Source organism: Augochlora pura, chromosome 1 (assembly GCF_028453695.1).
Source record: "Augochlora pura isolate Apur16 chromosome 1, APUR_v2.2.1, whole genome shotgun sequence".
Classification (NCBI taxonomy): Eukaryota; Metazoa; Arthropoda; class Insecta; order Hymenoptera; family Halictidae; genus Augochlora; species Augochlora pura.
This window is the reverse complement of record NC_135772.1, coordinates 17307105-17333551: the sequence shown is the minus strand read 5'-3', so window position 1 is coordinate 17333551 and position 26447 is coordinate 17307105. Positions and strand designations below refer to the sequence as shown.

The 26447-nt window shown below is 42.7% G+C and overlaps 1 protein-coding gene across 11 annotated transcripts in view; it reads right to left on the bottom strand.

Moving 5' to 3' along the window:
* LOC144471129 (CUGBP Elav-like family member 1-A) overlaps positions 1-26447 on the bottom strand; it is a 359655-nt gene that overhangs the window by 224604 nt on the left and 108604 nt on the right. Inside the window, exon 1 of one of the 11 annotated variants that reach the window (XM_078182986.1) lies at positions 21744-21759. The exons of the other annotated variants lie outside the window; for them this stretch is intronic. The gene's annotated coding sequence lies outside the window, so the exon portion shown is untranslated. Of the gene's footprint in view, positions 1-21743; positions 21760-26447 lie in introns of those variants that run through there. 11 annotated transcript variants of the gene reach the window in all.

Sequence of the window (26447 nt, the reverse complement as noted above, 5' to 3'; positions counted from 1 at the left end):
CCCGGTACCATAACAGGAAATTGCCTGCGCGAGTATCGTCGCGTATCTTTTTATTCCGTACCGATCAGCCGCCAGCCTCCGGGTTAACTAACGCTAAACTAAGGTAATTCCGTGATAACTTGAACGTAGGAGAAGTTTCCCCAACGTCGGTGGAAGTTGAGGCCGGCTACGCGCCCCCCCCCCCCCCTCTCTCTCTCTCTCTATCTCTCGTGACTTTAAATCGGACCGCGCTTATCTCTATACTCGAAGATAGCGCACGGATAGGGGCGAGGCGGCATAATGTAAATTGAGCGTCGTTAGAACGGCTTTTGTTTAAAACAAGTTACCGGCTTCGCGGACCTCGCGGAATTACCGAACTCGTCCGAAGGATAATAATAAGGATCGCGCGGCGTCGAAATCGTTCCGAACCAGAGACGAGATTCCGCGTTTCATTGCTGGTCGGTTGTTGCTACTGGTCTGTATGGAAACCACCGTTCGTTAACCATAAGAACTGGATTGTAAGGTGTCGCGTTAGAAAATATTTAAAGTCGTAGCATAATTTCGCTCGATTGTTTGAGATGATAGAAAAAGCTATTCGAATTGATTTATTCGCTTGGAAATGACAAAATCAATTAAACTTTGATAATTTTAATAATAATAATGAAAATTCCTGGATTTCTCGAAGTATATTAGTCAATATTTTGGATACGTCACATTGCCACTTTTATATTTTCCATCGTTGATATTAATGATAATTGAAAAATATTGAAGAAGACATATTTTAAGTTCACTGAATTTGTCAAATTTGTTGCTCGCGAGAAATTTAAATAATAAGCCGTAGCAAATCTCACGCTCGATCTGCTGGAGACCGAGTAAAAATTTTCCGAAAATGTTCAAATTCTTCCGGCCGCGGCAACGTTGTTTTATGCTTAATGACTACAAGGGGGATGAAATCTCCCGGTGGAAGAAAACGAAAAAAAAAAGAGAAATAAAAGATAATGGAGCAAAGTGCAGTGAAAAATACACGGTTGACCAATGGGACGAATTACACGGTTGGTGGGGTTTTCACGGGGAAGAACCGCCAGGGGTAGGTAGACGAGGCAACGAGTTTTCTCCGCAAGATTGTAATTCCGTTGTAAGCCGCATTAAGTACATTTGCCGTTGGTACGCGCGCCGGGCCCGCATGTGTAAAAATACATTGTTGCCGGGGTTGCACGGGGGGGGGGGTCGGGACCGAGTTTCGGTCAACGTATTATCCGCTTTGGCTTTAAACACGCTGCCAGGAGACCGCGATGGTTTAAGCTAATGGAGTCAGCCAGTGTGGATAAAACATCACTCGATATTAGCGGGCAGCCGGAAACGCTGGCGTTGACTTCCGCCCCTGCAATCTTCGTTGCTTTCGCTCTTTCCTCTCTCCCTCTCTTCCTCTCTACATCTCTCTTTCTCTCTCATACGCCGAAAAGTTCTGCTTAGAGTCGTTTAGAGTCGGCAAAGCGAACCGCGCCGCGGACTCCTAATTCCGCGTCGAAACCAGACGGAAATTCGATTGGACTCCGCCGCGCAACCGGAAGTTGGGAAACACTGCGCCTTAATCTCCGAACGCTTTTTATTCTGAAAAGGTAACGCGCCGGAATCTCGCGCGGAATTTTTCCCCCCCACCCCCGCCGGAATTTTCTGTATTTCGAGCATATTTGTCTTGTATAAGCTCGAATAAAAATTCCTATCGCGCGAGAGCCGCGCCCGGCATAGTTGGCCGGCAACAGTGTCTCGGGGGGGTCGGCTGTTAAACAAATTCGACGACTTTTTACGGATTTCGCTTCGCGCGGACTGCCGGGTGATTCGATGATAATTTGTTGAGAGAGCTGAAATTTGTAAGATCGCTGAAATTTATTTAACGGAGAAGAGGATCGATATTTATCGTAATAATTAATGCAATTATTTGACCGTGCATAGAGGATTGTAATTAAATTTTTCATCGCGTAAATTGTGCTGTTGGTACTAAGTCATGATGGAGAAGAATGTTACGTCAAGGGGTTAAGCTAATCCGATTAAATAAATAGCTGCAATACATTTTAAAAATAAATTCTATTATCTATTTTATTATTTTTAACAGTTGTTCTACAATTATCCTAAAATGTACGAAAATTTATAAATACGTTTCTCAATCAGTTCGACCTAAATCACGAAAATATTTTTCTCATAAAATTGCCATTTTCTTATGACGCGTGCACACGCGTCGCGCACAGTCGAGTGGTTAAATAAAAGAAAAACGGGGATAAACCGGACGAAGGGAAAACAGTTTCGCCGGTTCGAAGCGCCGCGATGTTTCCGTGAAAAATATGTAAAGGAAGAAGGTAACGAGGATTTCGGAAGCCGGACGAGGCGGACGGGGGGCGAATAGAGCACAGGAGGAGTAGGAGAACTCGTCGGTATGCGGGGAATTGAAAATCTTTAATAAAATATAGATCACGGCGGTAATAAAATACGCAATTGGGTAGGCAGCGCGTAACAGCCGGCCAAGTCCCTCGGGGGAGGGGGGGGCCCCCCCTGGTGGAATTTCAGGGTGTTGGGTAGGTAACCCCTCCAACAGCCTCGGTCAATGTAAATTCCGAACGCACGGGGGTTTTCGGCTAATGGTAGTGGTGGTGGTAGGTACTGTGGCCATCAATTTAACAGTGTAAGTCCGTAATATAGCACAAGTCCAGAACCGAGCTGGATTCCAGCCGCCCTCCTCCGCCTGTGCAACCGACCGACCCCCCCTCGCACCACCTCACCGCGTCCCGCCTATCTCCCTCTTTTCCTAACTGCCCAACGGGGTAAGAGGATTAAGTACGGGGGCTCGCGCGATGGTAGGAGAGAAGTTCCGTTTTTATATAACCTTCCAATATTTCAACCGTTTTTGCCGGGGCGCACACGTTAATCAACTCGAGGAATGAATTTAATAACCGACCGCGAGAGAATCCGCGGCGAAGAAACAGGGAGAAATCGGTTCCGCGATCGTTTCCCGCCCCTCCCTGCCCCACCCCCTCCTCCTCCTCCTCCCCCTCCCCGCGCACCCCTGTCTCATTTGTACGAAATTTCATCGCGGCCTGGGAACACATTTTTTTACGCCGATATTCCGCCGTGCGGTATCGGCGCAGAGATGAAGAGGAAAGGAGAGAGAGAAAAAGAGAGAGAGAGAGTTTTTAACCCCTTGCACTACGATTCCTTTCGCGCTAAGTTGATTAGCAATTATTTGTCCTTAATCCTTTGCACTCGAAGACACTTCAACTGGAAATCCGAGATAATTTCTCTGAATTATAATAATTTTAATTTTACTACTACACTAATATAGCATTATTTTAGTACTATATTAATATAGTATTATTTTTAATAATAGGACCAAACAATTTTTGTTTCTTTCATCGTTTCCCATTTTATAATAATTATAATAACATTGTTTTATTATTATCATGTATGCTTTACTATATTATTATCTTTCGTTTCTCGACCTTGCTAAGAGAAGAATTTACCTTTATTCCATAATAGAAGAAATTCAAAATATTAATATTTATTAGATCTCGCATAAAATCTACGCCAAAAATCTCACTGAATTTCGAGACAATCCGATTTCGCCGACCGGAAAAAGAAAACCTGATAAATCACGGAGCCCTCCCCCGGTCGCGGATTTATCCCCGTTCCGTGATCTTCGACGCGGCAAGGGTTGTGTAAATTCAGGGCGAGACGTAACGGACGAATTCCACTTAACAATTACCTTGGATCGCGGAGGGCCGCGGTAAATAAATAAACGCACAAAGCGACGGAAGAATGCGGCGCGCATCAAACAACCGGCTTGCTATTCGTGATCGCGACCGGCGCAACTGCATTATTCGTTCGATCACGTATAGGTCGTAACGCGGTATCGAAATTCGATTAATCGATCGGTGGACCATTAAGCGGTTCCGCGGCCAGGGCCATTAATAAGAGAGCTTAATATTGTAGAGAGCGGAGCGTGGATGACGACGATCCCGTCGACACTTTCGAGATGGATGACGAGCGACAGCGCGAATAAAGAACAAGAGCCCACTCTCTCGCCCTCTCCCTTTTTCTCTCTCTTTCTGTCGATTTCTCTTTCTTTCTTTCTTTCTCGATTTCTCTTTCTTTCTCGCGTTTTCTTTCTCTCTCTCTCTCTCTCTCTCTCTCTCCCTTTCTCTCTCATTCTCTTTCTCTTCAGATTTCTCTTTCTCTCTCTCTTTCTCTCGTTTTCTCTTGCTCTTTCGATTTCTCTTCCTCTTGCTTTCTCTCTTCTTCTCTCTCTCTCTCTCTCTCTTTCTCGCGCTCGGTTCTCATTCAAACACCCTCTCCTTTCTCCTTACTCCAGCCGAATCGCCTCCACTACCCGGTTTTCGCACCTACGTACACCTTTTGCTACGGCCCTTTATTCTTTTATCTATCTCCCTATGGTCTCATTCTTGCTCGTCGAGCCATTTTCCCTTTGACTCCGCGGCCCGTATTAGACTCGGCGAGGAGGAGTCTTGCCTTGTAATTTTTTAGGGGAGGAGGCCGTGTGGCGGGGCAGGACGCGCGCTCGGGCGCGCCCTTTGTCGCCCGTTTTTTCATTTGCAAACGCAACTCTCCAGCACACGACAGCCGGCGTTCCACACCTGAGCTCTTCCGGGAGACGCGACCTGCCAAGGAACAACGATCCTCTCGAACGATCTTCAACCATTCGACGGCAATTGTTGCCAATTATTTGTTTGATTCTTCTGATTTATACCGATAGTTTTGCTACTTAATAATTCTGATTGTTCTGATTTATTCCAATAGTTTCACTATTTAACAATTCTTTGAATTTTGAAACATTATTAGCATAAAAATTATCCGAGAATGTCATAGAACAATTTTAATGGTGTCTCGGATGCACTCGAGTGGAAAGGGTTAAAACTGCTTGAAAAATTCCCTCAACGATGCGAACTAAATTCAATTAATTTTGAATATCCTTAACAACTTAAATTAGCACCTGCCGATGACTTAAGTTCCTAACAAACCTAATCAAAAATTTGACAGCGTTATTAACCATTAATAAATCACATACATACATAAATATAAATAAATATTAATTTTCCTTTTTAAAAGAAATTTGGAGCGATACAAAATTATTTAACTCTTTGAGGCACAGGGTTTCAGGAAATAAATAAACTCACGAGAAATTTTTTCGCGTTTTTAATTATACAAAATTGTAATCTTTTTATTCAAAGCATATAAAAACATAAATAAATAATAATTCACCTGAATTTGTAGAATGAGACATAAATGGTACCATCATGCACTAGGGTACATTAAAAATGTGGGACATTTTTAATCCCACCGTGCCCGAAAGAGTTAACGCCATTATAATAAATGATAAGTTAAGGGCGGAGAATATGTTTTAAAAAATTATGGAATCAAACTGCGGAAGACCCTAATAGTATTCATGAGAGAAGTGTTCTAATTGGGAGCGGTGAAGCCGAAGTACCTGACTTTAATTTTCCGTTAAAAGAGCAACAAAATTAGACTAAATAGCGCGGGCCGCTGCATCCGTTATCGGTTTTTGACTCGGCCCTCCCCCGCCAAGAGAGAAAATAGATTTCGAGAGAGCGCGCGCGGCTTAGCCGAAAGAAAACGCCGGCGAATGAAAAGTGGCCGCCGATTTGCATATCTGGGATGTAATTGGGTCTGAGGACGTTGTCGTTACTGTCAGCCGGGCCATTGACTCTGACCATGGAGTAGCGGAGAAGCTATGGAGGCCATTCTGGATTCTCGTAGACTGAGAAACCCGGGGCTTCGCTGGAATCCCCCCGATCCCCCTGACAACCCATTTACACACAGTTTAAATGCCCCGGCTGCACGAGCTGGATACGTAATGGACTATCGCTATGGAGGATTATTAGCCACCTCAAGAAACTATTCGACGAGTATTCCTCTCTACGCGCGCGCACCCCCCTGCCCCACAGCCCCCGGCCCGGCCGAGATCTCGGCTCCTAAATTTAATGGCCACTAAACTCATGTGCGCGCTGCCAATTAGAAAATGAATGCACACGGGCAAACTGGATTCGTCGCGCTATAGAAAGTTACGCACGGTCTGCTAAACGCCGACACCGTTTTCCGCGACGATCCTCTCGACTTTATTTCGCTGACGCGACACGGTGTACCAGTTCTTTGTTCGATCTGTTCGAGACAATTTTTGATACTTCTTTATAACATTCTATAAATATGTATAGTATATATTTTATAGTAGATTATTGGCTTCCTTTTTTCCAACCAATTGGAAACTAAATATACCGAGCTAGTTAATATCATTGATTTTATATGTAGTTTCAAGATGGCGGAATTCTGAAGATTCTGACTTACGAAATGGTGAATTGATTTAGATATATTATGATAAAATATTTAAATGTATTATTTTAATGAATAATTCATGAAAAATTATCCTCATTGAAAATAATGAAAAAATATCCTCCATTTACTTTTCTATGTTAAAAAAAGGATCTAAAAAAATTACTCCCGAAATTATTCTCAAAAAATGTCGAACTTGGATAGCATTAAAACACGCTACCAATATGTCAATTTCAAAACTTATATGAAAATATGTATACGCATTTATACATACATACACAAGTACAGATATATATAAATATCTAACGCGTGAAATAAAATCGCGTAAGTCAATTTCGCGTACAAAAAGTTCCCCATAAATCCAGTTAAATTCGCGCGTAGATCAAACGGTCGCGTAAAAAAGAGTACCTTGTAAATCGAGAGTAATCGTCACTAAATCAATTACACCTAATTATCAAATTATCGAACGGTTCGCTGGCCGTGATCCATTAACTACCGATGTCAGTTCTGCCATTGGAACGAACCTGTTCGAAGATTTTGTTGCAAAATCGTGTTGTACGAACCAGACTCTTCGACCCTCGTCACACACACATACATAACACATACATAACACATACATACACTCATGCGCACAGGAGTTAAGATACTTTCACGGCGGTTCTAGATACGATTACCCGGCCGTATCCTCTCAATCAAAATCGAAGATTCGATTAGCGCTCGAGCCGGGTTTCGCCGGCTGTCCACCGGGGGACATGTTTACCCAGAAACTTTGATTTCAACTTCGTAATAGCCATTCCAACTGTCATCCCAAGTTCCCCATCGATCGGTGTATAATCAAACAATGGAGTGGCCGCGGCGCGGTATTATACACCGTACCGCCAACCGGGTGGTGCCTTCGTTGTCCGATTCGAGTTGCAGAAGTATGCCGGTCGCTTCTTGGCCGGCGGCTACCGTTTCCCCGGGCGAATTTTCCGGGACGCGATTAAAGGTATATACATTGTTGCGGCCGGTTCTCTTCGGTCGAACTCCGGGTTTCGCTTGGGAATAATTAAGAATAGCGTTCCCTACGGCGGTGGCGGCCGGTTCAGCGGACAATAACCCCCGGGAGAGAGAGACCCTAAAATTTCACGATCCTTCTTCAGCTACGAGGGAAATTGCCGCTCGTAAAAATATAATCGAACTTGCTTTCTAGGCTCGACGTGTAGATAGGTGGGGGTAGGTAGGTAGGTAGTTGTATTCCGTGCTCGAATGTGCGAGCGACAGTTACCCCAGTGACGGCAGCCTTACGTTCGACTGTCGAAAGAAGGGTTGACAGCGCAGCGGGTCGGTGGCTGTGCAGGTGCGTGTATTGTCGGGGGACACGTATGGGCTTTCATTAGCCACAGGAAATTAAGCGAGCACCGCTGGAGCCACCTTTCACCACCCCGACCAGCCCCCCACCCCATCCGTACGCGTTGAGATAGAGGGTGTCGAACGCGCGCGCGCGCGCGCTCACACACCCCCGGGGGGGAACAAATCCCAAAAATTCACTCGGTCCCGATGACACGAAGATGTTTCTGGCAGTCGCCTGTTATCGCAGTTCACGCTCGTGTTTTCATTTCCAGGTCGTCATTCAGTACGACCTCGCCTTCCACAACCCTTTTCGCACCGGCCACCCTTGTTTATTAGAATCGGATAATAGAACGGCTTAGTCCCTTCGATACACCAACATAACGCAACAGAATTCAACGTGTATGGTTAAATGTCCTCTGGAAAATAATTACAAGCAAATTCAACCCGTTCCTTTCGCGATACGCGAATTTCATAAAACAGGAATATTATTAATTCCTTTGTAATCGAAATGGAATTGTACGTCTTCCTTGTCAATATTTGATCGACGGATTAATCATTCCCGAGTGGCCACTCCGGATCGTTACATTATTAAAATTTTTCTATATTTAATGCGCCGACTGCCACTTCGACGTTCTCGTGAATTCCATAAAATTATGGTAATATGATTAATTGGACTGAAATTCGAAAATTAATCTCCGCGATATTAATTCATTTTTCAGCGTTCGCAGGTTTTATGGAGAACAATGAGAGATAGAATTCATTTGCAAAATTATGTGTATAGATTGTAATGTTTAATTATTCGAGGTTAGGTCGCTTGTTGTAACAATATCGTTATTAGTGTTAATGGTATAATATTGTGGTTATGTCAAGGTGTGATGTCAATATAATAATATACAGTATGGATACATGTATAGATCGTCTTCTATATTATATCGAAGAGGTTATGTCAGGATTATGTCAATATAATAATATATAGATCGTTTTCTTTATTATATAGAAGAGGTTATGTCAATATAGTAATTGTATAGATCGTCTTCTTTACTATATCGAAGAGGTTATGTCAATATAATAATATATAGATCGTCTTCTATATTATATCAAAAAGATTATGTCAAGATTATGTCAATACAGTAATAAATAGACCGACTTCTTTATTATATCAAAGAGGTTATGTCAATGTTATGTCAATATAATAATAAATAGATTTTTCTTCATTATATCGAAGAGGTTATGTCAAGCTTATATCAATATAATAGAAACCAGATCGGTTTCTTTATTATATCGAAAAGATTAGCGACGGATTACGCGCGCGACGCATCTTCGTTCGAAAAGACGCCCCTAAAAAAGGGTTGATATCCCGGTACCGCGGATTCCGTCTCGCCGCCACGCCGATAATCCCTTGTGCCGAGGAGCGTTAACGTTATCTTCGCGGGGCTCCGAATGCTCTCGAACCAAGAAATAGAACGTCGGGTTCAGAGCGTCGTGAGGGGGGAAGGAAACACAAAGGCCTCGGAAAACTACCCTTTACCCTGTCCCTCTTCCAAAGACGAATTACGGAACGGGGAACAGAAAACGTGCTCGCCGAGATAGACAGCGGAAAAGGCAAAAGAAAAGGCAGCCCAGCCGGTGTTATGAACGGGGGGAGAGAGAGAGAGAGAGAGAGCCAAGCAATACCGCCCTTTAAGGAATTGCTTGCGAACAAGATACCCACGTACGTGGGCGCGACCCTAATGTTCCTACCGGGGGGTTTTTCTTATTTTTCGGCCGACACGCCGGACAACCGTCACGAACTGGTCTACTTTGAACGTGCACTTTGAACGGAACCGTGAGAGGTCGAGATGAATATAGAAGTACACCGGGTACACTGTCCCGCAAAAGTATCGAATTTTCCGACGTGAATTTCTGTTTCGTCAGGTTATTTCCTCGTCGAGCTTGAACAGTTAAAAAACCATGCTATATTTTCTATACGAGTCATTGATGGCTTTATTTTCAGGGTGGGACATTAACGAGACGATATGGAGAGGAAGATAAAAATTTTAAAAAATAAAAAACTTAGAGTGGAATATTAATCAGACAATAACTTTCGTAAAAGTGTTGCAATTTTGTGAGAAATATTTTTTCGTAGCAATATAAACAAAGCGATAAAAATTCCCTAAAATTATAACTATTTAATCACTGATTTCTAAATCGAGTTTTTCTACTTACTGAAATTCTGTACACTGGAATTAACAAGGAAATAACAACGATGAAAATGTAGATCTAAGGTGCATAGAAATGCCATTTGAAGATGCTCGGCAACTCTTAACAAAAAATATTTAGCACAAGTGGTACCAAGAGTCGGTAGATTCAAATCCCCCTCTCTTACATGAACTCGGAGGAAGTATATACTCCGCTAATCTCGCAGTATGTTTAACACTAAAAATACCGAGGTTTAAAAGCGACTGAAAATGTCCTCCAAACGATTTAGCGAAACTGTATAGTAACGTAAAGAATCTAGTTTAATCAATAATTTAATGCAGAAGCTATTGTAGTAAGGAAACCATACCGTATAGCGAAATTGTATAGCGACATCACGAATCTGGGTTAATTAATAATTTAATACCAAAGCTATTGTATTAAAGAAACCAAACTGTTTGGAGAAATTATATAGTAACTAAAGGAATCTAGGTTAATTAATAATTTAATACCAAAGCTATTGTATTTAAAAAACCAAACTATTTAGCAAAATGATATATTATCTTAAAAAATCTACATTAATCGCTAATAATCTATATTTATTGCCAATAACCAGATTCGACATTAAATAAATAAATTTTTAAAAAGTTCATACTTCACATACACCACTATACCTCCTGTCTTTACATTAAACCTAGTAATTAAAAGCAATACAGCCACCGCGCTTACAATACATCTTAGTATTCGAAGAACAGTAGTTCAAAGGCGCGATACAATTTGGTGTAATTATTTGGTAGCGATTCGCGGGTGTGCCGGTCCGATCAGAAATTCGACGCTCGTTTGCGGAGGCGCGGAGGCACTGCCAAGAAAGGAGACAATAATTCAGACGACTACGGCGGGTACTTTTAGCCGGCGGTGTAGATGTAGAGTAGCACGGACATGACGGGAACGTGCGGAACCGTAGAACGAGGACGAGAACGAGGAACGAGAAACGTCCGAGTGCGCGCATCGGCTCTCGGCGTGCTCGAGAGATGAGAGAGCGGGGTGCTGCGAGGGAGGGGGAGGGCGGGAGTCGGTCGCAGAGAAAGGGGTGAAAAACTTTTGTATGCGGCTTTCGTATCACCGGACACTACACGTGACCAGCGTAACCGGTCGAGGGTTTAAAACGTGGTTCAAGAGAGGAGCGAAGGAGAGAGGGAGAGAGAGGAAGGAGAGAGGAGAGAGGAGGAGGTTCTCTATACCGTGTAGGTATACAGAGACGCAAAATCGATGGACATTTTCGATTTTGCACGTCCACGTTGCCCGGCTCTCTCTCTCTCTCTCTCTCTCTCTCTCACCCCTCTCTCTCTCTCTCTCTCTCTCTCTATCTCTGGTTGCCTCGCCGACCCGGCTCTGGCAGCCTGCGGTGGCAATCCAGCTCCCGGTTTGCCCCAAAGATTAGTCTCCTCGTGGTGTCTGCTCGAAATTACCAATCGCCCTTTTGCACACAGAACCTTGCCCTGTCCGCGCAACCCTCCTGCGATTTCCTTCGGACGAAAGGAGGAATCGTAATGGCGAGCAATTTTCTCTCTTCTCGCGCAAACATCTCCGCCTTCCACCGATCGGCCAGAAAGTGAATTAAGACCGTGTATTTCTATGAGCAGACCCCGACCGGTAGAACCACCCCCTTCCAATTCACGGCCYATCGGGTTTCCGAAACAATTTTGCGAAACCGCGGCCATAATCCTCCAATCTACCGCTTCATAAAAGGATCACGTTCTGCGACCATTCTACGGTCGCGTCCGGGTCCTCGCGAGAATTGCGCGAAGTGTTCTATTTAATTCAATTAAAATTGAGAAGTCGCGCCACTTTTCGAACGATCTCACTTTGCGCGAGTGCTAATTAAAGTACACCGATGTAATGGATCCTGAGATCGGAGGAAATACCTTCTGTTATTGTTGTTTAATGGGTTCGTTGCCCGGCGTGGGTCGGTCGAGTTTCTTGTTGAATTAATGTGGAATAAATAGTGAGTGATTCTTTAATATTTTTAGTTTGTGTATTTTATACTTGTCGATGCTTGTTCCATTAAATTTTTGGGCTAGATATAGGATTTATACGAATTGCATAGAAGAAATAAATAAAATCGTATTTGAATAGATATAATAGATAAAATCGTATTTAAATGGAAAAATCGCATTCGAATAGATAAAATCAATAAAATCGTATTCAAATAGAAAATCGTATTTGAATGGATAAAATCAATAAAATCATATTTAAATAGAAAAATCGTATTTGAATGGATAAAATCAATAAAATCGTACATAAATAGAAAAATCATATTTGAATAGATAAAATCAATAAAATCATAGTTAAGCAGAAAAATCGTATTTTAATAGATAAAATATATAAAATCGTACTTAAATAGAAAAATCGTTCTTGAATAGCTAAAAAAAATAAAATCGTACTTAACTAGACAAGAAGAGCACCAGAAGTGTGACGTTAAAATAAATAGCTGAAAAGAAAAATTACGATCGCTAACAATGCTACGAGCTTCGATCATGTTCCCCGTCCAAGCTGTCACTCGACCACGTTGCCTTACCGACCTCAATAATCCACTATCTAATAAAAACTAGTCTTACAAAAATAGGAAATCGCATTTAATTCCACAGTCTATGTCTCCGGAAGCAATACTAACTTAACCTAAAATCATCTGAGACCGAATTGAGCTAAATCGAATCTCTGTTAATTAAATAATCTACATTGAACTCTGCTGGTGACCCAAGAACGTATTTGACAAGAAAGTACCTTCTACTTTATGACAACAATTATAACAATCTCTCCGCGCGACAACCGGAAACGCTGGCTCGCCGACGAAAATCGCGGAAACGTCATCGCGTCTTATTATTACTTACTCGGCGGCAGCGTCTTCCTCAAATCCCCGGAAATATCGAACGTTCGCGAAAGTTTTTAATAGTCTTTCGGCTTCAAATGGTTTCCTGGCGCGCCGGGAGGAGGGGGAGGGGGACGGCCGACGCAGGAGCGGGGCAAAAATGTCCCCTAATGGACCCTCGAAAGAAATTATTCGCGATCAGCGGAATACGTTCGTTACGAGGACGTGAAACAAGCGTGAACGAAGATTGAAGGAGACAGACCAAAAAAGCTACATCGAAAATGAAGAGGTAGGCAGAGAGAGTGAGAGAGAGAGAGAGAGGTAGGATAGGACGTAGGGCGACGGCGACGGCGGCGACGGCGTAGAAGGGGCGGAGAAGGGTGGAGAAGAAAAAAACGCTTGGGAAGCAGCACGTTCAGCAGCCGATAGTGCTACGAAATTACTGAAAATCCTCGTCGACTTCGAGCAACCTGATTTGTCCGTGTTGGTTCTACTCGTTCGTCAGCTTGCTCGTTTATTCATGCGTTTCCCATCTCGTTCTATCCCGCGCCAACCCCTTCCTCCCCCTCCCCCCCTCGCCCCTTCTATTTCCAGAGGCCGGTGTCCCTTTATTCTCGCGCGCTGCTCGTAATTCATTATATTTCTCACGGTCCGTTATTCTGTTTCCGTCGATTTCCCTCTCTAGGTCTATCAGGGCTTTACTTCATTAGAATCATCCGCGCCCCCGTTCCTTTTTTCATCCAGCTACCCCGAGCCCTTCATTAAACGGGAGGCTTTTGCGAAAGGTTCGCAAAATGCCGGAGACCGGTCTCTCTCTCTCTCTCTCTCTCTCTCTCTCTTTCTCTCTCTCTCTCTCTGCCTTCGATCCAGAAGGCTTTCGTCTCGTCGATGTCAAAACGCGATGTCCACCCACGCGTGCCACTTTCAGCGCAATTCTATATGATTCCTTGATGAAGTAAGCTTTATTGAAATTGTGCTGTTTGCTCTGATATTTTTATGGAGTTACTGTCCTTGATGAAAGATTTAGAGAAAGTTGGGTTCGAGCGTCGAAGAAGTCGAATTGTGTGGATAAGTCAGAAGTTGATTATTGTACTAAAAAGTCCCTTAACCTTAAAATTGAAATAAATAAGGATTTTCAAAGTTAAAGCTAAAAAGATAGCGATGGTAGTGATAATGCAAAGCACGGTTTTTATTATAATTAAATATAAACGAAATCGACAATTTTTAATATTGATTGCATTTGTGAATTGCATTATTAAAGTTCTTGTCACGCTGTAAATATTAATTACATTATTATTCTATCAGGCTTTATTATTGTATTAGCGTACTGTATTAGTTTGATAATTTCATACGAAACACTTAAATAAATTATGAGCGCATTGTGGGAATAATTGGATCATATAATTTTATTTATATAAAACCTCCACATGGTCAATATAAGTTCTGCTATCTATATTTTATTTACGAATAAATCGAACCAAAGACACAAAAAATATATTTATAAAATACACTTAATTTTTTTTCTTCAACAATTAATTTCTAACATCCGTTTCAGCCCCAATAAAAGAGTGTTCGTCAATCGAGAGACAAAGCTTGAAAAGCTCCCACGTTCACAGGAAAATCGAAAATTTCCGTCGAAGTTATATATCGATTAAAACCCGGCAAAAAAGGCATTGAAAGTGGGACGAGCCTATCCCGTTAACTGCGGGAGAATAACGCGAGCCGCTTAGAGCAGCGTTTCGCGGGCCATTTATCATCGAAATCTATTATTTGTTCCGCGGCGGCGCCCTTCGCCCTTTTCTCATATTCTGAGGCCGCGCACCTCCCCCCTTCCGCCGCGTCTTCGCCGATTTCTGGAGAGCAATCTCCTTCCGGCGAATCAAACGGGCAAATTGGAGCTTGCAAATGATCCGCCTTAAAGATTCCGCTAATTGTGTGGGGGAAAGGAGCAAACTGGGGAGGGGGAGAGAGAGAGAGAGACTCTCGGGCCGGGATACCTCGCCGCTAAACTAATTGCGAGGCCGAAAGAACAAAGAGCGGCGACGGGATCGGGAAAGAAGAAACATTGACGTTGCTTTGGTCAAAGTTGCGACGTGGCCCGATTTATCTGTCTTTTATTGATAGCGAAAGTAGTCGTTGAAATCGGCATCTTTCGTAGCCGCGAATTTGTTAACCCTTCGCACTCGAAGCAATTTTTTATTTAAAATTTGATATAAAATTTGTTAATTTAAACTCTATTGACATGAAAATTATTTTGAAACATAATGGAGTAATTTTAGTGGTGTCTCAGAGTCACCATTCGAGTGCAAAGGGTTAAAATCTCGTTCGCAAAAAGTTGTTAATTATCGAGCGATCAACTCGTGTCGTCACAATTATATTATTTTATTCTAGATCCAACATCAACCCTTCGACAACCAAACGAATGCGAAATTCGCCGCTGGTTCGTAGGTGTTCTCAGAACGCAATTAATCCAGTTCACCTTGACACAAAAAATGTTTTGCAATCGGATTAACCTGGGCCGCGCCGACACGGGGCTTCCCGGGGAATTCCGAATGTTGCGTTCGCGCAAAAATTCAAATCCTAGCCGGCTTTCGAAGCGCCCCGCCCGCCAATAGCGAGGTTGTCGGAATTTACGGTGGAAAAAAAAAAGAAATACACGCGCCATGTGTCCGGTGAATTTGGACGCGATGCGTGCGGAGAGTATCGGTTGGGGACGTTTAAAAACCGAGGGGCTAATTTAAGCAGCGAAGCTCGAAGAAATTTATATTTACAAGAATATAGATAAGAGTAAATGTTGCAATTTAATCCTTCCGTGCAAGCTTGTCAGGACATCTTTTTTTATAACAATTCACATACGGCACCACTCTACAGAATTATTGAAATTCGCTAGTGTACATATTGATAATCATATTATTAATTGAACATATATTAAATGATATATTAAGCCCGTTCTTTAACGATTTATAAAACACAAATACTGACGCCGAACAAAACCAGAAAAAATTGCAAAACCCTCGAGATATTTGAAAAAATGTCTCTCCAAAGATCAACCTTGCCGAGACTTAACGAGACTCGCCGAGAGTTGTCGAGACTAGCCGCAACTTCTTCGATTTAATTGAGGGGCAAAGTTCCCGGGGCTGGTTGAAAAATGAAATGATATCGCGGCGTGTAAAATCCGCGAAGATTCTGATAAGCGGATCGGTAATTAAGGATCGCCTAGGTGCGAGGCGAGGAAAGAAGAAAAAAAAAGGGTAAAAAAAGAAAAAGGAGGAACAAGATCGAAAGTTGCAGCCGACGGTGGTAAAAAGGGGGAAGATCTCATCTTCGGAATCGCGAGGGGGGCTTAATCGGTTTAATTAACGAAGAGCAGCGAGGCGGTCGCCGGGCGAGAGTGACCGAGGGGGCCGGACAACCGCGCGCGGCGCGCGGCTCCGCTCGGCGCGGCTCCGCTCGGCGCGGCTCCGCTCGGCGCGGCGCGGCTCGGCTCGGCTCGACGCGGCGCGCAAATTTAAGCTCAGCAGAAATTCTGCCCCAATTACCGATCGGTAATTGGACGCCGCCAGGCGTATCGCTCCCCGCGAACGAGCTCCCTGCGATTATCGAATCTTCGATCGGCCGCCGCGCGCGATTCGACTGTCCATCGGGCCTTTTCGTTTCTGCTCCCTGCGAACCCGTCCCCCCCCCCTCCATCCACCCACGTTCTTTTGTTTTCGCAAAACGGACCACGGCTGTGCCGACCGACTTTCGTCTCGACCTACGGAGCGAGTACCATGCGCGCGAGATGTTCCACCGACACAACCTCTGCAAATTGAAAATCCGCCTGGGAATTGTTTGGCGGCGATTGTTCGACAACGGATGAAAGGGTGGGTATCCTCGTACGAAAATGGAGAACAGCCACCGGCACGATCCTCCCGAATTTCACGAGGACCCGGTGCCACGGATCCTTTGCGCTCGGATATCCTCTCCGATGGGATATATAACATGGCCGCTGGTAATTACGGTGTTTTCCGGGACCGAGAACCTTTTTCCGCGGTATCTGTGCTGGCGCGATTCTTAATTCAAACGAATTCCGGGATCGGGTGAACGGCTTGTCGGGATTTCTTTTAACCACTTGAGCCGGACGACTGTATCTGTTGCGGAGATGCGGCAGAATTTTGTTTCGTGACGATTAAATCCGCCGTATGTCGTATTTTGTTACAATTTGATATTTAAATCGTAATTCTGGCGAAGAGTGAATTACATTCGCAAATTTTAATTTTTTAATATGTTCAAAATGTTTATAGGTCAAGTGGAAATCAAACAAACGAATGAAAATTATAAATAATTCGAGTTGTATTCATCGCTTCCCGAGAGCTACTGTCATTGCTTGATTATCGTAATAGATATTGATGGACGCTTTGCAAAGAGTTAACTGGTTAAATCTGGTAACATCGGCCGCTAATAATTCTTCTGCGTTTCTGTCGAGGTAGGTGAAAGTAAAAAAATTGTAAAATGTAAAAAATTGTAAAATGTAAATTCTAGAAAATGAATCAGTCGAACTGTACCATAGGGAATGCTGCAAGATTTTTAAGAACAAGGCTGACCGAGCAGGACGGATTTCATTCGTTTACATAACGATTTTGGGTATCATTTTTTAGCATTGGCCGCGGTAGGTTACATTGTATGACTTCAATTTTACTGATTGCAGGTGCAAAGGGTTCGCTGTTGCGAGAAATCCACATTCGAGATTCGAATTCTTTGGTGAAACGTGGAGCCATGGAAAGTTTGAAATGATGACTTCGAAATTGCGTTTGGTGACTGCGATTTTTCAAAAGTCGTTCTAAGGGTGCCAATATTTGTGTATGAGTGTTTCTGCATTGCTGTTAGTATACTGCGATTGTAAGACTTTAATTACTATACTACGATTATTGTATTACGATTATTATGCGACGATTATTATTACAGTACTGAGATTATTAGACTGTAATTACTATGCTACGATTACTGTGCTGCAATTGTCAGACTGTAATTACAATACTACGACTATTATTATACTACGATTACTATACTATGATTATTAGACAGCAATTACTAGACTCATTATATCCAATGAAAATGACGTGCCTCAATTGCAAGTAATAAACAAGAAACTATCCCCTTTATAAATCATTTCAATATTATAAATAAAATTAAAAAGAACTAACATCAATATTCAAAATAATATACCGATCCAAATTAAAATTTTTATAAAAACCGATCAATATTAAAAATAATATCCTCCCACTATTAAAAACTACAATTGCACATTTTCTTCCTAATCGCATAAAATACATAATATTTAACAATTCCATACTCAATATAATAAATTCCTTCCTTCATCCATTAAATTTCATTATACATCAATTGACCTAAAATGTCTCACCAATAGAAATTCGCATCGAGATTCATAAAAGAGAAAACGAATATTCCCTCGGTGGTTACAGTTCGAGAGGTCTCAGAATTCGTCAGACGGGGATAATTAACCTAAAACCCGGTGGCGGGAATCGCGACAGAAGAGGGAGAGGGAAAAAAAAATGAGCATATTCGGCAATTAAAAAGCACGTGCGCGACCGAGCGGCGTGGCAGTTTCAGATAGTTGGAGATTATTCCCGAATCAGCCGTTTAGAGAGGCGCCCCCTCACGGCTTTGCACCCTCCCCCTCTCTCTCTCTCTCTCTCTCTCTCTCTCTCTATCTCTCTCCCTCTCTCCGACCGCCCACCTAACAACCACCCGTGTACAGTGTTCTCCGACCGTTTCACCACGGAATCGCAATTTTAGGGTCTGCCGCTACGATCTCGCGAAATGTGCCGCGCTAAGAATCTACCGTCGGGGGAACGGGGATCGCGATAACGAGAGAGAGAGAGAGAGAGAAAGCGAGAGAAAGATGGAAGAAAGACAGAGAACGCGATAAGAGGACAGAGAACGCAATAGAGAGAGAGAGAGAGAGAGAGCGATGGAGAGAAAGAGAAAAGAGGTACAAAGATCGCGATGGAGAGAAAGAGAGAGGAAAAGCGGAGTGCAGCAGAGATCGTGATGGAGAGAAAGAGAGAAGAAGAGAGAAGACGAAGAAAGATCGTGACGTAGAGAAAAAGAGAAGAAAGGGACAGAGGAACAGAGACCGCGACACAGAGAAACAAAGTAGAGAGAATATGAACAAAGATCGCGATGGAGAGAAAGAGAGAAGGAGAAGGCAAAGGAACAGAGATCACGCTAAAGAGAAAGAGAGAAGAAGAGCATAGAGGAACAGAGATCACCATAGAGAGAAGCAGAGAAGACGAGAGAAAAGGAACAAAGATCGCGACGTAGAGAAACAGAGAAGAAAAGTGAAAAGGAACAAAGATCGCGACGTAGAGAAATAGAGAGAATGAGAAAGGAAGAGAGAGGAACAGAGAGAACCATAGAGGAAGAGAGAGAACCATAGAGGAAGAGAGAGAACCATAGAGGAACAGAGAGAAACAGAAAAAACAGAGAGGAAGAGAGCGTAAGAGAAAGTAACAGAGATCGAGAGAGAAAGGTACCGCGAAGAGGAACAGAGAGAAAGAAAGAGCTATATAGATGAAGAGAGAGAGAGAGAGAGAGGGCGAAGGGGGTGGGGGCGACAGAGAGAGGACCAGTTTAACCTCCGCGGTATTATCGCTTGAGCCCGGACTGAAAACTTTATCTCCCGGAGATTATTTTTGCCATTGTGTCGTTGCTTCTCTCTGTCCCGGCTGCTCTCCCAGAGAATGCTAATTGCTTCCTGCCTATTCCTTTAGTCCCTCGTTCCGCTAATTCTCCTTCGCCGGCCCATAGAAACTTTTCGGTGCCTCTCGCGGATTCGACAATATCGTTCGTTTCGATTTATTTTAATTCGCCCGGAAAAAAAAGGAGAAAGAAAAAATGGGTCGACGTACAACCAATGGAAAGAGATTACCATATCCCACCCGCGGAATGCTAATTGTTTCCCGATTATTTTCGTCCCCGATTCCGCTAATTTTCTTTCGCTCGGCCAACGGCAACCCTTCGCCGCGATATCAACCCTTTGCCGTACTTTGACGAGTCCGACTCGCGATGGAAATTGGTAGTAATAAATTATTGAGTATGGATGTTATTCTGTTCTTGAAAATTAGAATAAAATTCTAATCCCTTGTTATTAATATTTAAGCATTTAGCCACTTAGCTGAGGCGACATATTTTAGAGATAAATTTTGTTACACGTTTTATTGATCGCACTCAGTGTAATTTCTTTTTTGTAATTGTTTTTAAAATTTTTTAGAATTATCCTAAAGTATGTAAAATTTACGAATATGTTACTATAAACATTTTGATATAAATCGTGAGAGAAATATTTTTATTATAAAATATAATTCATATTAATATATAATAATACTGAATAATAGTATTCAGGCATGGAATATGCATTAATGTTCTGTCTCCTTTAAGGAATGATATCGATTGAAAAATTCCTAATCGCAGTAACTGTGAAGAGGATTGAACGGCAAGGGGTAAATATTTAGGGTGACCGGTTATCGCGCGCTGATTATAATATATTATATTATATTTATCTAATAAGAGGTATCGAATTTTTGTGTACTTTTATTCCGTTTATTTTCGGGATGAAAGAGACAGCTAATTAGGATCGACGGTATGGAGAAGGTTCGTTCGTTTATCGGCGAAAACGACGGACGGGGGAAGTAGGGTTCCAAATTACGCGACGCGGCGTTTAATTGATTAATTAACGATTCGATGGAAGGGGGAGGGTGGGAGATCAGCATTACCGTGTCGGTGACTGGGAAGTCAAGAGTGGGTGGGCACGATATCAGGTTGGTTATCTCTTATTTAACACCATTGTGCCTGGCCGGGTCGAAGGGCGATAACGAATCAGTTCTCCTGCCCCGGCTACGACCCGGGAAGGGAACGAACAAAATTGAACAATGGTGCTCCGGGCACCGTGAAGATCCAGTAATTGAATTACACCCCCGATAACCGCTTATCGCGAGCCGCCTTTCCGCGACCTCGCTACCCCGGGGAAAATAACTTTCACTTATAGTTTTCTCGATGTTCGATTGTGCGTTACGCCGATGCTCGACGAGGATCACCGACGATCGTCGACGATCGCCGATGATCATCGTACGGACTCGCGTTTCATTCCCGATTCGTTGCCATTCACCCGACCAGCGATCAAAATTCGATTAGCCCACCGCCGCGATTCGCCGTCGATTTATTTCGCGCGAGGCTTCGGATACAATTCGATAATTACCCGGAACAAGCGCGGGCGCGCGGGCGCGAGCTCGAGATCTTCCGTAGCGACGTAATCGTTTAATAAGTCGGCCCTCGAGAGCCGGAGGAATGTCGGCCGGAAATTGTCGAGGCGAACTCGAAACAGAAAAATCGTTAACCGCGATAGAAAGACCCCCGGAGCCACTTTACGCGGGACACTAATTGGCTGCAGAGACACTGCTTTGAGAGGCAACCAATTAAAAAGAGCTGAGCGCAGGAGGAAAAAAAAGCTGAGCCGGAAAGACGGTCGTATTAATCGATTCTCAAATCGAGTCGTGCCGAGGACGCGACTCCCGCGTCGAAATCGCGGACCCGACCTCGACTATTATTATCTACCCCGCCCCTCCTCCGCGTTTATCTTTCTCGATCTTCCTTTCCCCCCCCCGATTACTCGTTCGACCGTCTCCCCGCCGACGAATCTTATCCGATAATAAATCGAATAATATTCTAACACGAATCGAGCCGGTGGCGTTACGCGCGCGCGGGACGCCATTAAATTGGTTACGAAACGAGGCAATCTCATTTTACACCGCTGACAATGAGCGACGCTGCGAGCCGTCCTTTAAAGGATTATATAATTACGTTCGCGTTAATATTCATGGCCGGAAATTCTGTTTGGTCGCGTAATAAATTATAATGAAAATTAGATCGACGAAACATTTACGGTTGCCGCAAAAATTTACGCCGCGCGGCGACCACCGATGATCGATGACTGCTTATAGTCAGCAAGTTTTATATATTTATTCCGAGGACTCACTGATCTGTCGGCTGTAGATTGTTATTGTTGTTGTCGATCTGCATCGCGGTGTTGTTGAACAGCTTGTAGTCGAGTATCAATTTCTGCTGCTGCATGGCGTCGCACAGGTCGAAACGGAAACCACAGGAAAACGAAACGGGAACGTTCACCTCGCGAAATCGAAGACAAGAAATCGCGAAACTGTCGGACGCGAAACAGACGCGAAGAACGAGTTGGAACAGTGAAAATCGACACGGTACGGATACAAGAATCGACGCGAGAAACGATACGAGAACCAAGCGGAGAACTAACTGGAGAACCGACGCGTGGATCGCGAGTGGAAATTAAGAAAAACCCGAGACACGTGAAACCCAGAAACGGATCTAGATTGTCCGACGTTCGGAACGACACTGACACGGCCGGGCACGTTTCCCTGAGAAACAAATACGTCCTTGGGCCGCCCATTGAAATCCCCGAAACACAATAATCCCGTCCTTCCTCGGGTTCTCGAAAGTGCTAGGTTAGGCCGGCTTGTAAACAGCAAACGAAACGGAATGTGAGCAAAAACGTCCGGGCGCCAGGATTTCTTGATTAACGCGAAACGTTTTTCTCGCCGCGTAGAACAACCGCGATTTTACAGATACGTGTACTGGAACATCCTCTACGCAAAGAATTTACAATGGGTCTAAGTATCGTCTTTCAAACGAAAGGAATAATACGGGAAAAATCAACGAGACGTAATAGAAGAAAAATCAACGAGATGTAATAGAAGAAAAATCAACGAGAAGTGTTACAACAAAAATCAACAAGCAGTAATACAAGAAAAATCTTGACACTTAATAATTTATAATTTAAGAAGGTTGGTATTGATAATATTAATTTTAGCGATAATTACTAAGAGAGCTTAAACGTGGCGCAATAGAAGAAAAATCAACGAGGCGTAATACAAGAAATATCAACGAGAAGTAACAGAAGAAAAATTAACGAAAGGTAATTCAAGAAAAATTAACAAGAATTAATACAAGAAAAATTAACAGGAATTAATACAAGAAAAATTAACAGGAATTAATACAAGAAAAATCAACGGGGCGTAATACAACAAAAATCAACACGAAATAATACAACAAAAATCAACACCAAATAATACAACAAAAATCAACACCAAATAATACAACAAAAATGCAACGAGAATTAATACAACAAAAATCGACAAGAATTAATACAACAAAGCTCGGTTATTTCCATCGCAAACGAAGCAATCGCAGGTCGCGTTTCACGTCCAAATAATTACTCGATTATTCTCCTTGTACGCACCGCCGCACAACGCATCGATCAACGCACGGATCTCGAATTTATATTAATAGAATGATTAATCATGCCAGCTCTGAACACGCGAAGCCATAGTTGAACAAACCCTAGGAAATCTGAAACCATCGTTGCAACGTATTTGCTCAGCCAGAATCATTTTACCAACCCTTATACGAGCGATGATATCTTCCCTTGTGCAACTTTTATTTCGCCTTTTTCTCTACGCGTTGTTTCACATTCAATTATTTCTCTTATGAATAAACGAACGAAATGGAACAGTATTAACCCTTTGCACTCGAGTGGCGATTAAAATTGTTGTAACGCGTTCCAAAATTATTCTTATAGAAAGCTTGGATTGAAAAATTTGTTGAACGTTCCACTGTTATTATATAACAAGAATTGTTATCATAAAACAAGAATTGTTAACATATAACAATAATTGTTACCATATAACAAAATCGAGCCACGAGACTAAATTTCATTCGCCAAGAATGAATTTTGTTATATAAAATAAAAATACTGGAAGCCAGAAAAATTATTTCAGATTTCCAGTTATGATCGCTTCGAGTGCAAAGGGTTAACCATGATTATAAGATAATTTATCTAAAGCGCGGATGTTGGCTTCGATCTTCCCCCTTTCCGCGAACTCGGTGGGAAAGGGGGTCGCGCTCATTTGTCCGATATTTCTGCCCGATAAATATTTATTTTTCGGAATAGAATAAAAAGCCGAGCACGGGACAGGCTCGCCGAAATGGCGGTGTAATTAGAGGAGTAGCGTAGCCAAGCGAAGGCAGGAGAGCGATCGTTAACAACTGTGCCATTCGTTAGGGTAATAGTGTTTCTGCTCTGCCCCCTCCCCTCTTCCAATGCACAGCAGCTCTCTCGCTCTCTCACCTAAACGGTAATGTTAAAAGTTTTTTTTTTAAAGCTGGTAAAAGCCGGAGAAACGAACGGACGAGAGGGAGCGCGCGCGCGTAATGTTACTCCGCTGCTGGCGCGCGGTTCTTCTGAAATAAATGAAGTATTAAATTCATTCCCCGTGTCCGTTGTCCGACAGCGTATTAAAATTTCCGGGAACGGGTTGGGGCGCGGAGAAAACGAAGAAACGGGATAGGAATTCGCTGCGTTCCTTGCGACTACTTATTTTTCCGTCAAAATAATTAAACACTAACAAGCCGGCGCGCGCGCGCAGCTCGCGTAACGCTAGTAATAGGTAAACCGAGACTACGTGTTGCTCCTCCGCCCGTGGAAACTACACCTGGGAAGTCCCGTTAAATGGAAATATAGCGAAGCCTCTCGTATCTGGATACGGTGGTATTCGAACGGTCCCTCTGTTATCCGAACAGCGCCCGGTCTCCTAGCAACAAATGCCTTCTCCTCTTTCGCGTGTGCACCGTTTAGCCCGTACAATGCACGGCATAGCGACCGCGTGGCGTTCGAAAAATAACTTCGGTCATTCCGCGGACGCTAAAAGACAGTGCGATCGTTCATCTGGAAACCGTCCGGCCACGGTCCAACAAATCGCACTGTTTCAGAACGTGCACGCGCTCTACTTTCCGTTCGATTCAATTTCATTTCACTCGAGTTTGACTTTAGATCTTTGCGTTGCAGGTACCATCTTTCAGGAAGCTGTGGTTTTGTTGTATAATATATTTGTTTTATTTTCTACCGTTTGTATTTCTACTGTTTGTAAGACTTCTTAATTGTTTTTAACAAAAGAGTAGATTTATATAGACGAGGAGAACCCTTTTAATAAAAAAGATTTAAGGTGACTTACAAGAAGTAAAAAAAGAAAGAAAAAAGAAATATAACGTGAAAGATATATAAAGATAAAAGCAATAACGATAATTAATATAAATTAATAATAAAAGTAATAATAAGAATAGTAATAATGATTATAATAGTAATGATGATAGTAATAATAAATAATATTGTGCAATGACTAGATTGCTGATTTTTGCTTCGATAGAAATTATATTATTGTATTATTTTATACTATTACATAAAATTTGGAACAATCTTTCCATTCGATAAACTATACCATATTTATACAGTAAACCTTGCATTAATTCCTATCACAGAGTCACACTTCACTATCGAAATAATTGCAAGAAACAGAAAAATGAATGAAATACTTGTAATTATAACTTCGTTCAATATCTGCACAATTTTGCCTTAGTCAATTTTTATTTTAAATGTATAATACACGCGGTCCGGTAACGATTGATTTTCTCGACGGTAACCAAGTTCGAGTTCCTTTATTCAACGTTGAATTCCACGTTGTCGTCCTATTTTAAGATAACATGGAATTTCGTCCCCGGACGAATCGAATTCGCGCAATAAGAGTTTCCTTGTCCCTTGACAGAAACGGTTTTACCTTTCTCTCGTTCCTGTATTCTTTTGTCAGTTTTTGGCATCCGCCGGCCGCCCGGCCGACCCCGCCACCACCCCTCCCAGCGCAGTCGCCGAGCGAAATAGAAGGTAAGAGTGAAATTATATTTGTATCCAGACGACAGAAAGTTGAAACTCGCAGTTTCAAAGTGCCAGAAAGGGAAACAGAAACGTGTCCAAGTTAGTCCCGCCAACGGAGCCGGACTAAAAGTGGCGTACCTTCTTATTTCCCGACGTATCTCGTGTTATTTTTGTTTTCGTCGAGCCGAGAAAACCGGGCGGAAGTTTTCCACGACGTCCGGCAAGATCCGCTTATAATTGTTTAACAGAGAATCGGTGATCAACGGAGAACGTGACGTGTTGCTTTATAAAAATTACTCGATCGATTTTATTCGTGACAATCTTAATAATAATTACCCTATCGCGTTGCAAAATAACTTTTACATTAACAAAGTATAGCTTGAAAAATATTATTATAAATAGAAACTAAAATAAATAGAAATAGAAAGTAAATAAAATTATTATAAATAAAAAATAAAATGAAATAAATAGAAAATATTATTAAAAATAGTACTGTTGATATAAGTCGTAAAAATCAATTTTACACGACAAAATTCACGTCAATAAAATAAATAAGTGCACTAAATAGAATTACTCTATAAGCCGGAAGAATAATTCCAGATTTACAGTGAAAATAGCCGCGGGCGGCAAAGGGTTAATACGTGCCGGACCGACCGAATTCATCCGACGATCTCCGACAGAAGCGTCGCCGTAATTTCAATAATTGCGAATTAAAAATTAGCAAACCGTCGGGGGCGATTTGACTGGCGGCGATACGGTCAGTGTTAAACTCGACGCGCGTACCGATGAAAATTAATTACATTCCCAGCGAGGTAAGCGCTTGGGAAAACTTGTATGGATAACGCGCGCGCGCGCGGGAGGGATTTTGATTAGCGGAACGAAGCTCCGTTACCAAGAACAGGTAATCGCTGTTACGTTTCTGTATCACCGGAACCGATGAAACTC